The 18245-nt window shown below is 25.3% G+C and overlaps 1 protein-coding gene across 3 annotated transcripts in view; it reads right to left on the bottom strand.

Moving 5' to 3' along the window:
* The window catches only part of LOC107447483 (uncharacterized), a 500770-nt gene that overhangs the window by 94831 nt on the left and 387694 nt on the right, over nucleotides 1-18245 (bottom strand). For all 3 annotated transcript variants that reach the window (XM_071188145.2, XM_071188146.2, XM_071188147.2), the window contains one exon: nucleotides 12856-12941. The gene's annotated coding sequence lies outside the window, so the exon portion shown is untranslated. The remainder of the gene's footprint in view (nucleotides 1-12855; nucleotides 12942-18245) is intronic.

Here is an 18245-nt window from a genome sequence, read left to right as displayed (position 1 = left end):
TCTAGAAAAATCGATTATCACTATGTACTTATTCGATAACCTTATACATTCAAATCTTTTTGGTTTATAAAAACATGAAAATATATTTAGATTACCAGTTCTTCTCTTTCGTGCCTCAGTTTTTAAGCCCTGAAGTTTTATAATAATTTTTATGTATTTTCATTTTATAAATTTATTAAATAATATATTACATTTGCTAGTGTAAGTGTATTTTAAAGTAATCTTATATGTGTAGTTTTCAAGCTTATTCTCAGTTTAATATTATAAAAAATTTTTTGTTTTGTTTTCTGAGTCCAATATGCTTTTGCATTGATGGTATTGACTGATAACTGGAAACGTATTTAATAAAACAAAGGAGCAAGAAGTTATAGATTATTTATTAACCCTTTAACGGGCCCTTTATTTCTAGTAAAGGTAAATTAAAGTATTTTTGGAATTGAAATTGTTTAAAGAACAGTTAATGATATAAAAAAGCTCATTTAGTTTATAAAAACACCATTTTTTTGGTGGTAAATATACCTATACATGACCTATTAGGAGCTTACTGACTTTTATTTTTCTTTATTCACAAAATAAATTCCTTAAATGCTACAAACTTCAAAAGGAATTATGTATTTAAAACTTTTATACATTTTTTAATAGTGACAAATGGTTACTAATTTTATTCAAACTCACTTCAAGAAAGTGAAGTTATTGAGAAATGAAAACCTAAATTGAAAGTGGTAAAACGTGGTGGTAAGTATACTTACCACGGCCTTCAAAGGGGTTAAGTATCAGTTTGGAACTAGTTTGAATTGCACTATTTTCTTTGTTAGGGGAGTGTAGGGTACCCCCGCCTACTATCAATTTCATTTGTATAGAATATTTTTTCAAGTCTATGGGCCATCGGACATTAATTGTTATATTAAAATTTTTTTTTTCAAAGTTTCAAGTATTTATGCAGCTGGTAACATGGTAAACAATAGTTTTGAAAATATGTTGAATACAGTAGTCAAATTTTTTAAATTTCTATTTTTTTAAGTTAAACTATTTTTTTTTTGGTTTATTCTTTTTGCATTATTTAGTTAGATGATAAAACAATAGAAACATTCGAAAATATTGATTATTACTCAGTATTATACAGAAATATAAGCAATACTCCTTAAGTGGGAGGGGCTACTCGACTCTCCCCTATATTTAAAGAAAATTTAATATATAAAATATCACTAAATAATTAAATTGAAATATCTATGATTCTAGGATGAAATACATGATCCAGTATGAAAAAGAAAGGAGATTATATGAAAAAGTTATTTTTAAAGTTCGCAGGGCAAGGGGATTATAATCAAAGATATTTTTATTAAGTAAGGTATGAAACTTTCTCTAATAATTCTAGTTTCTATTAAAAAAAATCGATTATCACATGTACTTACTCGAGCACATAATACATTCAAACCTTTTTATTTAATGAAATCAAGAAAATATATTTATATTAGCAATACTTTTCTTGTACGCCATAGCTTATTAAGGTTTTTGGTCCGTTAGTTTTATATTAATTTTATTATATTTTCTTTTCATAAATGAAATTTCATTATTTTATAAAATAATACTTTTGGTAGTGAGAGTGCATTTTCAAGTAATGTTGTAATATGTTTAGCTTTCATCTTTACTCTCAATTTAAGATTATGATTTATTTTTTTAATTATTTTCTTAATCTAATAAGTATTTCTTTCAATTTTAAATACCTTTTTGTAATGACGATATTGCTTCTTAACTACAAACAAATTAAAAAGGACAGACAGAGTTATAAACCATCAAATAAGTATAAGTAAGAAACTAAAGGGAATTACATTATTTTCTTTGTTATAGAGTTTTAAAGAAAATGTAAGATATAAAATTTTAATAATTAATTAATTAATATTAAATATCTATGAGTCAAGAATGAAAAAGAGAAAGGGGATTATATGAAAGAGTTTTTTTATTAGAGTATGCAACTTTCTGGTATCATGCTAGTTTTATACTAGAAAAATTGATTATTCGAGAATATTATACAATTAAATCTTTTTATCAAGAAAAATATATTTAAATTAGCAATACCTATCTTTCATGTCATTGCTTATTGAGTTTGTTAACCCTAAAGTCTTATAATGATTTTAATTTATTTTCCTCTTTTAACTGAGATTTTATTACTTTATAAAATAATACATTACATTTAGTGCAAGTGCATTTTCAAGTACTAAGTGTAGTTTTCAAGCTCACCCTCAATGTAATATTATGAATCATTTTTTAGTTATTTTCTTAATCTAATATGTATTTTTTAAAGACATTTTTGCAGTGACGATATTGCTTTATTCTAAAAAAATTAAAAAGTGGAAACAACGTTATACACTATCTATTAACGTTAAGATAGAAACAAGTTGGAATTGCACTATTTTCTTTGTTATAGGATTTTAAAGAAAATGTAAGACATAAAATTTCAATAATTAATAAAAATAAAATATCTATGAGACTAGGATGGAAAAGAAAGGAGATTATAAAGGAACGTTTTTTTAAACTGACAGGGGATTACGGTCAACGTTATTTTTATTAAATAGGGTATGGGGAACTTTCTGGCATAATATTAGTTTTATTCTAGAAAAATTTATAATCGATATAGATTTATTCGAGGATATTATACATTTAAATCCTTTTTATTTTATGAAAAAGAAATATATTTAGATTATCAATGCCTATCTTTCATTCCTTTGCATATTGAGTTTGTTTAGCCTAAAGTCATATAATGATTTTAATCTATTTTCCTCTTTTAACTGAGATATCATTTCTTTATAAAATAATACACTACATTCAGCGCAATTGTATTTTTTAGTAGTAAGTGTAGTTTTCAAGTTTACTCTCAATTTAATATTGTGGCTTCTTTTTTAATTATTTTCCTTGTCGATTATGCATTTCTTTAATTTCATAGAACTTTTTGTATTGATGACATTACTTTATAACTAAAAAAATAAAAAGTAGAAACAAAATTATATACTAACTATTAAGAATAAGTTACAAGCTAGTTGGAATTGCACTATTTTCTTTGTTATAGGGGTTTAAAGATATTTAGATACAAAATTTTAATAATTATTAAAATAAAATATTTAAGATTTAAAGAGTATTTAAAATAAATAAAGGGAGAGATATAAATATATAAAAGGAGTCAAAATACATAAAATAACTAATGCCGTTTGAGTGCGAAACTATTTTTAAATTTTATTCTACCGAAAGATATTTTATTGCACACATAAAACCAACAATATTGCATAAAATGCTGAACAATATTGAAAAACATCATCATTAAAAAATGAGTTATACTCAAAATATATGCTCACATACATAATGTTTTTTTTTCGTATAAAAAAATTGATTCCCTTATGTTTTTGTTTTAGTGAAAAATATTTTTTACTTTAACAGTGATGAAAATTTAATTCAATTTCATTCTAAAAATGATTTGTTGCTCCGAAATTGAAAATATCTGTGAAAATGAAAGCCTAAGTTTGCTTTAAATTAACTCTTCAATTAAACAAAACATTTAAAAATAAATTTACGGCATCATTTATTTAATGCATAGAAAAAATATATAAAAAGTAAGAGTAAAGCTATTATCTTAAAGATTTATATAATCTATTTATGACTTTTTTAAATAAATCAATTTTATGAATATTTTATATAAAAAAATGTTTTTTTTTAATGGCATGAAATTTATGAGAAAAATATTAGTTAGGAGCTCAGCATCCAGATCATTTAAGATTGTTGTTCTTACTTGATTTTATATTATGTAATCTACAATATTTGCTTCTTTAACCTTATACCTGCAGAAATCACATTTTATAGTAATAAAGATAGTGGTAGTAGATGTATTAAATTGATTAAACATTATGGATTAATTTAAAAATACAGCAATATTTAATGGATTAAAAATTAAATAACAAATTTAATGAAAATATATTTTGTTGGGCACTTTGGTGGGTCTTGTTTTTTTCCTAGATAAATGGATAAATGTTAACAACTAAATTATTTTGTTAAAAGCCATTATCTTTTTGAAAAAGCAAATGTTGTAACTGTTAAGTGCAATCTTAAATAAATGTACAATTTTCTCAAGATTTATTTTAATAAAAATTATTCACAAAACATTTTATGTACTCAATTTTAAATAAAAAAAATCTAAAATCTGATGTAGGTTGAGTTCTTTAAAAACAAAAAAAAATTAAATTAAAGTATAATTTGAAAAACTTTATGCGTTATATAAGCTATAGCGCATAAAGTCCTGATTTTGTTTAAATTTAAATCTTGTAATTTTGAGTTATGTAACATAAGGAAATGTAAATATTCTTAGGCCTTAAAATTTATTTTTGAAATTCATTAAATAAAATAATAAAATTGAATTTATTAAAATTAAATTCTTTAAATAAAATTAAAAAAAAATTATCTAATTTTCGAAAAATGTTGTTTTATTACAGTTTTTATGATTTACCTAAATATTTAAGTTATATACTATAAACTGTGATTTTCGGATAAATAACGAAATATCACACATACAGATATATATATATATATATATATATATATATATATATATATATATATATATATATATATATATATATATATATATATATATATATATATATATATATATATATATATATATATATATATATATATATATATATATATATATATATATATATTATGAGGTCATTTTATCAGGTCAAACATTCTTTAAAATTTCCTTAATAGCAGTGATAGTATCAATGAAATTAAGAAGAATAGTTTTGAACGACAAAATCCATTAACCAGGTCAAACATTCTTCAAATTTTTTTCCTCTCAAGATTGACACACTGTAAAAAATATAAAAGAAAACTATAAAAACGCACTGTATTTGGTGCAAAGTTTCCTACTATCCTAAAGTTTAGTGAAGTGAAATATAATTTTATTTCAGTTGCGCATAAATTGTGAGGTGTGATCGAAAAATGCTTTCATTGGGCTACTGACAGCACCAAAATTTGGTAAAAGACACAAAACTTTAGCCGTGACTGTAAAGTGAGCGACATTTGTTTACGACGCCATTTTTTCCTGACAGTCTCAGTATATAGAGGACGACTAATGCATGTTTTTCAAGTTTCAACTTATTTAGGTAGGTCAGTATTTTTTTACACTAATTTACGTTCATTTCTCTAATATTGCTTTGATAAATTTGTTTGGGGATACAAAATGGTTAGAGGTATGTCATAAATTAACCTAATTCCGGTAAATGGTTTTGCTATACTAAATAACAACCTTAGTCTGCATTTAAGCCCTTTAAAAATATCAAAAAACGATGAAACCTTCTTCTACTTTTATAAAAAGAAAAGAAACAAAAATGAAAATAGGTGTTTTGCTTCTTCAAAACACCCATATTTGGTGCTACCTTTTATTGGTATTTGGAGCTAATGAAATACCAAAATATGGTAACATTGAGCTCCATTTTATGTAGCCAGCAAATAAATACCAAATTCTTGTGCAACGTGTCTCGAAACTTTTAACAGTACAGTTTCAATGAACAAAAAGTTACAATTGTACGAAAAAATACGATTATCAATTCAAACATTCTTTAAAATTTCCTTTCTAGTACTGATAGCTATAATGAATTTTAAAAAAAATAGTTTTATTTCATGAAAATCAATTATTAGATCAAATATTCTTCCAAACTTCATTTGTAACTTTGACAACGTCTACATAGATAGTTTGAATAAATCAAACATATATTTTCAAATTTGGAAAATAATTGATAATTTCAAATATCAAGTCAAAAATTTTTCAAAATTTCATTATTAGCAGTGATTGATACAATGAACAAAAAATTAGTTTTGTACGATAATTTCCTATTATCAGGTCAAACATACTTTAAAATCTCCTTCTTAACATTGATAGTTTCAATGGAAGAGAAGAATTAGTTTTATACGAAAAATCCAATTATCAAGTCAATCATTCTTTAAACTTCTTTTCTACCATTGGTAGTGGTAATGAAAAAAAAGTAGTTTTATTTGATAAAATAAACGATTAATAAGTCAAGCACTCTTCAAAAGTTTCGTGCTAGCATTGATAGTTTCTATAAATAAAAAAAAATAACTTAGTAAGAATGGAAAAATAAATTCAATACACTTTTACGTAATTTAATTTTTTGAAAACTTTTACATGTTTTAATCATGAAAAAAAATCTGTCAATGATTATCAAGAAATAAAGTCCAAAATGTGATCTTGTTTTGAAGAATTAAAACATTCAAAAAAAGTTTAGAAGCACTCGACACGTATTTTTTCTCTTAAAGAAAATATAAAGCTCAATTTCGTCTTTTCTAATTTTAGTTAAAATGATCACGCTCCAAACTCCTCACCGTCCACAGACATTAAGAACTCTGTATGAAGTTAAGAACTTCAAGGACAGCAAACTAATGCATTTCACCTTACATTAAAGTTACAGATTTGTTTTGAAAACAGCTTTTTTTATTTACTTCAGTGTCATCTTTAAAATTCTTTAATAAAAAATGACTCTTATTTCCACACAATATGAAATAAACCCTTTTGAAAGGAAAACTAAAAAAAAAACTAAAAAAAAACTCTTGTTATTTTTACGACCGAGAAAATGAAAAATAACGTTTCCTTTCGAAAATTGTTAAAATAAAGTAATTAAAGGAAGTACAAGCGAATAAGGAAAGTTACAAAAACCAGAAACTTAAAGAACGAAATTGCACATTGTGTGTTAAAAAAGATTATGAGACCTAACATTAAAATGAAGTACTTTCCTTATTTTTATTTTCTAATTTTTGTTGTTTTTTTCCTTCGTTCAACGATGAAAAGTGTTTTTGGGTAAAAACAATGGTGTGGGTAGTATTCGAAAAAATAATCAAAGGATTCCTGGAAAGTGTTAATTTTTTTTGCTTCAAAAGAAAGATACAACTTTGTAAAAGACAAGGAAATGAGGGTTAGACATGATAAAAGAAATTACATTTAATATGAATGCAATACAAGCGTTAGAGTAACTACACTAAAACAAAGCAGTTCATTTAAAACGATAAAAGGCTTACAAATTCAGTGTCTTGCTGCAAACAAAAATGCGAGCACTTAGTTTTTAAACAAAGCAAATGCAAGTAAATTGGTTCGCAATCTATTTTTGCATTTCTTTTGCTGGAGATAAAAAAAGAAACGAAAAAGAAGAAAGAGGAATGAAAAGTTTAAACTTTCTTCGCGTTTTCTTCTCATTTCATGAAGCTACCATTTGAATTCTAAATTAGTTCAGACATTTAAAGAAGAATATATTATTTCAAAGAAGCTTTCTTTTAAAAATGAATCCATGGTAGAATGAAGTCGATATTTTTTTGTATTTTACTGCAGATTATTAAATTTATCTTTCAAGGTAACAAAGGAAATATTCTATCGTAAGACATGTTTAGCAAAAGTGATTGAAATATTTAAGACCCCTTATGAACGCATAGTGCTTTCACGTAACGCATGGGTGAAATTTCATAGAAGCAAAGACATATTTAAATATCACATGAAAAAATTATGGATGTATGTTTTAAAATAATTTTAGTTTCTTTTGAATTAAAATTTCTTTCACGTGTACCCTGTAGTGTAAAGTAAATTAAAGTAATCAATAAATTCTCGCCGAAGTACTAAAAGAACTTGTTTTCTTCGAATAAATTCTTAATTCTGTCGAAATATTTATTCGAAATATATTGTTGGATTCAATTGCTTAGCACCAATTTTATTCGGAAGATGGCACTGGGGTGTTTTAAGTTTAAAATTTGACGGGAGATGCATTTCTTTGAGCCTTGGGATTTGAAAAAATAAATTATTTCTAAAAAAAAAGATATTTACGAACTAAATTTTAGTGGCAGCAAATACTCACTTATTGATTGAGTTAGACATTCAACTTTGGAAAAAAAACTGTCGTCAAAGTAACCAGAATAAGGTGAAATTTCTGGGTCTATAGCTCTATAGAATAAATTTTCTGGCTCTACAGGAACCTAAAAAAGTTTGATATTTCCTGCAAAAGCGCTAATGTTATGATTTTCCAAAATTAACAATATAATATGGTTTTATAGTATGTGATAAAATTTGGAATATGAGGCAAGGTGTGGTAAATTTATCATGATACCTTAGAGCATGGTATAAATTCTTTTTTTTTTTTCAGATAAATTTACTTTTCAGTTATGTATTCTATATTGAAGTTTTTGCTACGTATGAATTCTAAACTATTTCAGCTATTTAAAGAGGATTATATTATTAAAAGAAGAGATTTCTTATGAAAATGAATGTATAGTAGAATGAAACTGATATGTAATTATTATTTTATTTAGTGAGTATTAAATTTATCTTTCTAAATAACAATGGAAATATTATATCGTGAGCAATGAAAATATATCGTAATAGAAATATTCTATCTTAAATATTCTATGTTTTTCAAAGGTGATTGAAATATTTAAGACTCCTTATCAATGCATGGTACTTTTATGAGGAATTTGGTGAAATTTCTTAAAATTTTGGTTGACATTTCATAGAATCTTAGGTGAAATTTCATAGAAGCAAAAGCATTTAAGTATCGCATGAAAAAATTAGAGCAGCATCCTTTAAAATAACTTTCTTTTATTTTGAATTAAATATTCTTTCACGTATACTTTGTAGTGTAAATTGAGATAAAAGTGAAATTTCGCAAAAGTACAAAAATTATTTTTTTCTTCGAATAAATTCTCCAGAATTTGTAAAGTTAACTCTTTAGAATTATTTATTCGAAATATATCGTCGAATTCAATTGCTTAGAACCAATTTTATTCGGAAGATGGCACTGGAGTGTTTTAAATGCTACATTTGACAGAAGATAAATCTCCTTGATCTTTGACAGTAAAGGAAATAGTTATTTATTTATGAATAATGTTAATCATGCTTAATCATGCTATATTATTTGCTAACTTTTCAATTACTAGAAAATTATTTTAGTTTTGGAAATGATTTTGATACTATATAAATAGTGTTAAACTTTTTTAAATGTGGTGAAATTTTTAATTTTAAGACACTTAAAAGATCGTTATAAAATCCGTTTATTCTATTAAATTTAATTTTCAGCTTTTTATTTTTTTAAATGAATGGTAGTAATAACAATGATTTTGAAAACCAGAATTTCCAGTTGACCACAACCATATTAATTAAACCGTAACCATATGAATGGCTTAAATACAATACATTTTCTTATTAGCCAAATTATGATTTTCTTTTTTACCAGAACCATCCGGTAGTTTTGACAAAATTCTTTTTCTCCGTGTTTAAAGCTTAGTCTTTTATATCTTTTAATCTCATATATGACATATTTTTTAAAATTTTTAATATGAAACGATATTTATTTTGTAAGTTCATAAACATAAAATATAGAAAAAAACTCTTTTAATATAACTGTACCTCAAAATATTATTGAAAATTGCCAAATCAGTTTAAAAAAATCACATTATGCCTTCAAAAGTAAATCTTCAACTACATATTGATCTTAATGGTTCATTCGGTTGAATAAATCGTATTTTATATCATTTTTAGAACTCTTTGAGCTCAGTCAAGTAAAAAATATACACAAACTTTTAGCTAAAAGAAGAACTTGAAATAGCTTGGCACCAATATAGCGGTGGTTTAAAAGTGAACAGGGTTAGAAGTAGATTAAGACTATCCATCTTTATAATGGTTGGCGAGGCGTACTATTCGAAATACAACCGACTCTTTTCTACAGTTGTATTGGGAAAATGTCTATAAAGCACTCTGAGTAAAAAATGGAACGCGCATACTGAATTTTTTCACTAAACTTTCCATTAAGTTTTTCTTTCTTAATTTATTGGAATGACAGTTAGAAAAAAGACTTTTAGTGATTGCGTGCAGACACCGTAAAATGTTTGATTTCATTATATAACAACTAAGCTAAATTTACGCTTTTAATACGCAATATAGTGTTTTTGGGGATATTAGAGCAGATTTAAACATTATTTTGATTTCGCTCATATAATTAAAATCCTTATGAGCTCAGAATAATAAGTGCAGATTCTACCTTAATATCTATGAATTGAACCATAGTGTTGTAAAAATTTACAGAAATTTTAAAGAGGTGTTAAATATAACGATGCTTTTTTAGTGTTGTTCCATACACAATAATATTGTATATATATATATATATATATATATATATATATATATATATATATATATATATATATATATATAACCCTCATTATAAGATATTATTACTTAAATATATAAAGAAGGAAAAAAATGGTACTTCTCACACTATTGTATTGATATATTTTGTTTTGCATACATGCAATAGCACAATAATAGGAAGCACCATTTTGCAGACATTATCGTGTGAGCTGACGACAAGATTATGTCTTTTCGTTTATTTTCTTCTTTTCTTTCATAAATGCAATTTTAATAATATTTCATCTCGCCTTTTTGAAAGCTTTTTTTCCAATTTTTTCTCTCTTTCTTTTCTTTATTCCCATAGTTAAATATAATAGTTTGTTTAGTAAGTTAACTAAATGATGTTACCCAAGTGGTATTCTCATGAACTGGAAAATGTGGTCCATTATGGATACCACGTAAAAACAAAGCAAATTCTTCTAAACAAAGCTACATTTTAAAATATTTTTCGGAATGAAATGGTATTAGGAACAATAAAAAATGTGGTTACTAACACAAATTAGGAAAAGCAACTTGTAAAAATCATGAACAAAGAAGTTGAAGTGAATCTATAATGGATCCCACATTGTTGTAAATAGGTTAAGGAAGTCATTTTAAATCTGTATTCCTATTAAGTGGTCTTTTAGACATAAAACTAATTTTTATATTCTGTTCCATATTTAGGAGCATATTTCAATATGAATTACTGAATTTTGAAAAACATAAAGTTCCTTTACGCTTTACAGAGGATATATTAAACACGTACATTCTAAAAATACTGTCGTTGTTGCAAAAGTTCCATCTTTTTGTTTAAAAAGGTTTTTTATAATGATTAATTCAAATTTATGAAAATTTTATAAAGCTATGTGGTTCATAAGAATATAATGTAATTACTATACAGTTTTTCCTAAAAAGATTATAATCTGAAAATTTATTCTAAGAACCTTTTCAGAGTTTTCTTCAAACCTATTCAATAGATGCTATCTAAGTTACCCATTAATAGAATTTTAATACAGTTTTGGATGAAATCATATTGGTTAATATATTTTAGCACACATCATAAATAAAATATAATAACGCCTTCTCTAATAAAATTTTACGAAGAAAATACATAGTTAGTTATTATATATTTTTTGCAAAAGTTTTCTATTATATTAGGTATATTATATTAGGTTTTCCATTTTAGAAGGTATTTATTATATTTTAAATCACTTTCATTACAGGAGTTTCCTTCTAGACGACAGAATTTTAATTCTACTAAGGATAATTTTTATTTAGAACTCAACAAAGGGAAAATATATTTAAAGCATTTTATAAATAACTTTTCGTAACTTTAAAGAATCTTAATTAAAATTATAAACAATAAAACTATTGTAAAAATTAGTCTTAAAAAGTCTTAGATTTTGCAATGTCATATTGAATATTTAAAAGTTAAAATATTTACCAAAGCTTCTAGCAAAAGCGGAAACGTTATTTTTTTCATAATTTTAAATATTTTATTGCAAATATTTTATATCAAAACTATTCCTCACATTTTTAGAATTTTTATTCCAAAGCTATAATAATCAGCAGCAGTCTGCATGTCCAACTAACCATGAAATTGACGGTAAAAAATATTTTTTTTTACCTTTACAGTTGTGAAACCTTTTACCACTAGTAATGTTAAAAAACCATGAATACAAAACTATATGATTTTTTAACCATATTAAAATACTAGATCTTTTTGCGTTAGGCAGCTTTATGGTGCTGCCATCTATCTGAGAGTTATAATATAGTATTCTAATTGTCCAGGGTCACAAATTGGTGATTGCAGGACACTGGAAACTCTTCATTTTGTGAGGAGAATGAAGAAAATATTGCGGTGTCAACGCTAGGACTCGAACCTCTGTTCCATCGTTCATGAGATACGTACCCAACAGCAAGGAACTAAGTGGCTTCATAATAGTTGGTGCTATAAAATCCTGGTTGTTTAGCCATATTACGTAAATGTAATTTATAAACGGTTTGATTCACAGATTGAATACCGTATTATTTATTGTTATTTGACTGTTTCATTCGAATATGGTATGATTCATTAAAAATATGCTTAATTAATAAATTTTATAACACAAAACGTTGTTAAATGACCGTAAACGTTTAAAAGATATAAATTAATTAGATAGTAAGATGTAATATTATATAAATAAGACCATAAATGTTGAATAGTTTTATTTTATTTTAATTAAAACAAACTAAGCGAATAAGAATCTTTATAATAAAGTAAATTACGAGCCAACATTCAACTCAAAATGCTTCAATTTGTGCTAAATATATTGATCAAATGATCGAATTATTATGACTACATATACTAACCTCTGGCAACATGTTTATGCTCATTTTAATTCCAAATACTTCACCCACATATAAAAGCATTCGGTGTGTCTAGATTTTAAATAAATCTTACATCCCCAATGCATTCTACCCTTTTCTGACTTAAGGCCAAAAGGCATATATTTTCACATTTTAGTGATATTACTTTCGATGCGTTTTGCGTTGTGCATTGAATTCATTCTAAGAGAGAAACCATGTTAAGCACTCGAATATAGAGATGAAGGTGTGTATTAAGTAATAGATGTTGTTTATAATAAAAAAGAATTGTGAAATCTTACATGACTTGGAGCTTTATATCTCAAACTTTGGTAGATGCATCAAGTGTATCTTCACCATTAGTGAATATACGTATGAATTCTGGTATCTGAAATGAAAACAGGCACATTAGTTTTCCATTACTTGTATAAATGAAAACATAATACTTTGCTATAAAATATTATAAAATATAAAGGTATTATAACAATAATTTTGCTGAAAGTATACCATTTGTTTTGTTTTTTTAGAAAATACATTTGTACTATAGCTAAGAGTCATGCATATTAGCTGACACATTAGTTGTCCATTACTTGTAAAAATTAAGTCATTGTACTTTGCTATAAAATATTATAAAATATATGGGTATTATAACAATAGTTTTGCTGAAAGTATACCATTTGTTTTAGTTTTTTAGAATATATATTTGTATAATAGCTAATATTCATGCATATTAGCTGGCACATTAGTTTTCCTTTACTTGTATAAATGAAATTATAATATAAAATTATACTATAAAATATTATACAATATATGGGTGTTATAACAATCAGTCCCATGACTGACAGGACGGGGGTTCGAGTCCCAGAGTTGGCACCATGATATTTCCACTGTTCTGTTCAGACACATCAAGAGTTTTAAGTGTCCCACACTCTTCAATTTATGACCCTGGATTATTAGAATACGATACTCTTTTTAGCACATAGATGGAAGCACCATAAAGCTGTTTAACACAAAAAGTCTAGTATTTTAATGCTAGTTTTAAATGGTTAAAAAACAGCGTAGTTTTGTATTCTTGTTTTTCAACCATACTATTTGTAATTGGTTTCAAAATCGTATAAGTAAAAATGTTTTTTACCTTAAACTTCTTAGTTAATTTGACGAACAGACTGCAACCGGTCATTTTACTATAATACTATAATTTCTGAATATAACTTCTAACTATAATTTCTGAACAAAATTTCTAAAAGTGAAAGGTATTTCACTACTTTAATTAGAAAAAAATGCACTTAGAAAAAAATGCACCTTACTTTATATTTATTTTAAGTTTACTTATTCCATATTACTATATATTTCTGTCTATGAATTATTTATTATATGATATACGAAGAAAAAAAGTTAAAAACCAAACCACTTCAATTTACATTCTTAGACTAAATAAAATTCTGTTTGAAAAACTAATCTAAATTAAAGTTTCGATCAAAAATGATCGACGTTCATCAGCTTAATTACTTCATTAACAGACGAATATAGAATTTCTTTGAGTAATTTAGATAGAAACTCTAGGTTAATTGCTCTTGTTGCATAAATTAAACAAACAGTGCCAAGGACTCTTTTCTTTCATCTCTTATTCATCGAAAACTTCTGAATTTCAGATTAATTAGAATTTGATTGATTTCAAACCGTAAGAATGTTCAAAACTTTTTTTATTATCAGTGGTTCCATTTTTTCTCAAAACCAATCGTAAGGATAACCAGACGCAGATTTCTGTAATAATGACAAGCGTAATGGATTATTTGAATGATTAATTGCACTTTCGACGATTTGCGGTGTATAAAATGCTGATTACTTTAATTTCAATCATTTCAAAGTACTGTCTTGAATACGAAAACATCTTTTCTTTAATTTTCTTACATTTATCGATTTAATAGCAGAAAAAAATTCACCGAAGGAAAATATGTCAAATTTTAGTGTCAAACTTTGTGCGTTTTGGAACAAGAATTTACTCACGCCTAAGCACATTTACATGCACGCAAACACTTGTACCGTCTCACGTGAGTACAGATGCCGCAATAAATACTGAATTTTTTTTCCTTTTGTCATGTAAGTTGACAAATAGGATGGTGTGCCATTAAAATTCTTATTCCAAAGAAAGATTTGGGTATTTTTCGTAGCACTTTATTTGAGAGTATAAGGAATTTTTTTTTCTTTACAAAATTTCACTATTGATCGGTACACAGAATTCACTATATAAAGCATAAGTCAAAGACAATTTCGTTTTTATATCTATTATTTCTTGTTTCCTGTTGAACATACTATAACAGTAATAAAATTGATTTTATAATATGTTTATTTTGTTGTATTGTATTGTATCATTATATTGCATTTTATTGTTAAAATTATATTTTATAATATATTGCATTATATTATATTACATAATATTATATTATGTTACATTATATTATATTAGATCATTTTGCATTACGTAAATTGAAAATTAGGATGGTTTGCGATACAAATGCTTAATTAAATTAAAGTTACGGGTATTTTTTTGTCGCACTTTAGTTGAAAGTATTCGAGAACTCTGTGTTTTCTTTTTGAATTATTGATATGGATCAGTATTTAAAATTCACTTCATAAAGTATTTGCCCAGCATTATTGTTTTTTTATCTACTCCTTTTTTCTGGTGAATATATGATAAGATTTTTAAAATATATTACATTATATTATATTGTATTGTATTGCATTGCATTGCATTGCATTGCATTGCATTGCATTGCATTGTATTGTATTGTATTGTATTGTATTGTATTGTATTGTATTGTATTGTATTGTATTGTATTGTATTGTATTGTATTGTATTGTATTGTATTGTATTGTATTGTATTATATTACATATTTCGTTATTTGAAAATTAGAATAGTACTATGTGATTAAATGCTTACTAAAAAAAGGTTATGGATATTTTTCAATTCAATTTAACTAAGATAATTAGAAAAGTTTTTTTAGGAAAAAAATATCATTATGAATCTATACATAGAAATTACTATATAAAAATGAGTCTAAAAATATTGCTCTTATATCTGTTATGATTTTCCTCGTGAATACGTCATTAAGTCTTACATAGAATATAATTACTAAACTGAAGTTAACGTGCTAAACTTCTGTTATATTATTATATTCTAATACATTAAATAACAAAAAGTAGTACGTGTCTTTTATTAATAGAATTTCTTTGCAAAAACTGAATAGTTCTAACTACAATAAAGGCAAAATTATATTTTGGATATTTAAATTTAAAGGTCATCTTTGATGCCCCTTTAACCCCTTGGGGACGGGTGATTCGTAAAAGCATTCGTATAAAATCAGAATCAGGATGTAAATAAATATAAAACGGTAGTTTAAATGTAGGCGTTGCTAATTTGACAGACTTACTTTGCTTTTACTTTATTTATTGTTAGTTTAATCATATATATAATCAATGTTAATTCAAAGCATACCTAAATAGCTTTATTTTGAACAAAGTAATGGTGAAGTAAATAAATCAAACAATTATAACCTCGCCCACAAAAAAACTGATAACGAACTACTTTGGTTACCAGTTTTATTTTTTTACCCTGATAGATACAGTTTTATGCTGGCACGTATTTGTGACAGTCGGCGCGAAAGGGTTAAAGCTAAAGTGCTTACATAAAATAAAATTAAATGTATTTTTGCAGCACTTGATTTGAAAGTATTATCATTATTATTTTTGGACAAAATATCACTATAGATCAATACATAGAATGCATAGATATGAAAATCACTATTTTTATATCTATTCTTATTTTTTCTAATAAATATATAATATTTTCAAAATTCTACTATATTATTGTAATCTATTATAAGATTTGATTAATATAATAGTGTAAAAAACGTAGTACAAATTTTTCAGAATAGATCTTTTTTATTTATTGCAAAAACTGAATCAGAGTTGTTGTGGTTTTTAAAAATCAATCATTAAATTTGATATATTTTTAATTATTTTTAATCTTGGAAATTCGCCTGGTAAAATGACAAAATGCTTTTTTCTCCCTTTTTTTTTTGTTTGGCAAACCTATTAGGAATAGATGCAAAAAATTTTTTCGTACGTTGGCAATAATTAACGGTTTACTTTGTCGCGAAAATACTGCTAATTTTTCATAAAAGCACTTTTTAAATCACAACAATATTTGCGGTCAGTTTGTAATTGGTTAAAAACTTTAATTATTTTGTAGAATCAGAACAATCTGTTTCTTATCTGCTTGCAGCATTTTTAATGTTTAACAAATTACTAAACTATTAGTTACTTAAATTATGGATAGACAAATTTATGGTTAACGAATGCTATTTTTATTTCGTAAGCAAATAATGAGTTAAGTGCCTAAGGTTCAAAAATTATATTCACCTAAGTGAGCATTAAAATGCTTAATGCAAAATTTCTGTTAGCTTTTATTTTATACCTGGAGAATCAGACTTTTAAAGTTTTAGGAATCGAAATCTTAGAATGGCATAAATTGTCAGGCCTAGAGCAATGAATTTACAGCTCTTACGCATTAGAAATCTTGTAAATAAATAATAAAAATAAAATGTGACTTGTTTTAATGCTTATTTCAAAATTTAATTAAAGACTTAGACTTTCCTCTTTCGTTTTTTCCCACTTCCCTTTAAATTCGAATGATTTAATTTGGCTAATAAGCCAAGTTAGAAGCATTTCAGTCAACATGCCAACTTATTTACTTAATTGAAAGAGACGAGGTGGTAGCCAGACATAAATCAAAACGCGCAATAAGATCTAAGGCTTAATGTTTATTCAAGCCTCTTAATCACAAGAAAAACATAAACTTTGATTTTTCGCCAGTGAAGACCCGCCTGAGGTCATGAGGCAGTTTCAAAACGGTTTTCGTGTTAATTAAAAAGTCAGCTAAACTTTTGGATAGCACAGCTTCATAATTGCTGCACACAACAAGAGAAAGTATAGGCTATATTAGCTGTAAATTAAATTGGTATTGATAAATACAATTCTTTGAAAAGTAAAGAATTTAGTTTGCAAATAATTAAGTATTGTTTAAAAAAAACTGGGCATAAACTTCTCAAGTTCTAATTTAATTATCAAAAAGAATTGTTTTAGTTAAACGATATTTGTTGTAAATGAAATAGCGAATAGTAAAGGAAAACAGTCTGAGAAATAATTTAAGAAACAAAAAAAACTAAGTTAAAATTATAAAAAACTGCGTAAAACTGTAACATATATTATAATTTTGAAAAAAATAAATTGTAAGTACATCGAAGGGAATTATTTAATTATCAAAACTATAATTTTGTGCTACACATGTTTCGAATATATTGTTCGGTATTTGTCATTGAATTATCTACTGCGCATTAATACAGCTAAACAATAAGGCTGTTTTCTTTTCAAACTTGTTTTAATGAATTTATTATAACTGATACTATTATAATTAGTATTATTACTATATAGATATATTTCATCTTCATTTATTGTTTGTCTTAGTGTTTAAATTTAAAATGACATTCAAGTGGTAAACTATTAAAATATTTTTAAGAATTATTAATTGGAAAACCTAATTCTAAAATACTTATAAGCAAACGAATTAGTTTTTAGTTTGTGCCACATAGCTCATAAATAGATGATGAAATAAAATGACAAAGAAACTTT

The sequence above is a fragment of the Parasteatoda tepidariorum genome, chromosome 12 (genome assembly GCF_982258835.1).
Source record: "Parasteatoda tepidariorum strain Cologne lab strain chromosome 12, Ptep-v5.0, whole genome shotgun sequence".
NCBI classification, from domain to species: domain Eukaryota; kingdom Metazoa; phylum Arthropoda; class Arachnida; order Araneae; family Theridiidae; genus Parasteatoda; species Parasteatoda tepidariorum.
Note: the sequence above shows the minus strand (reverse complement) of the source record. Positions and strands in the feature narration are given on the sequence as shown.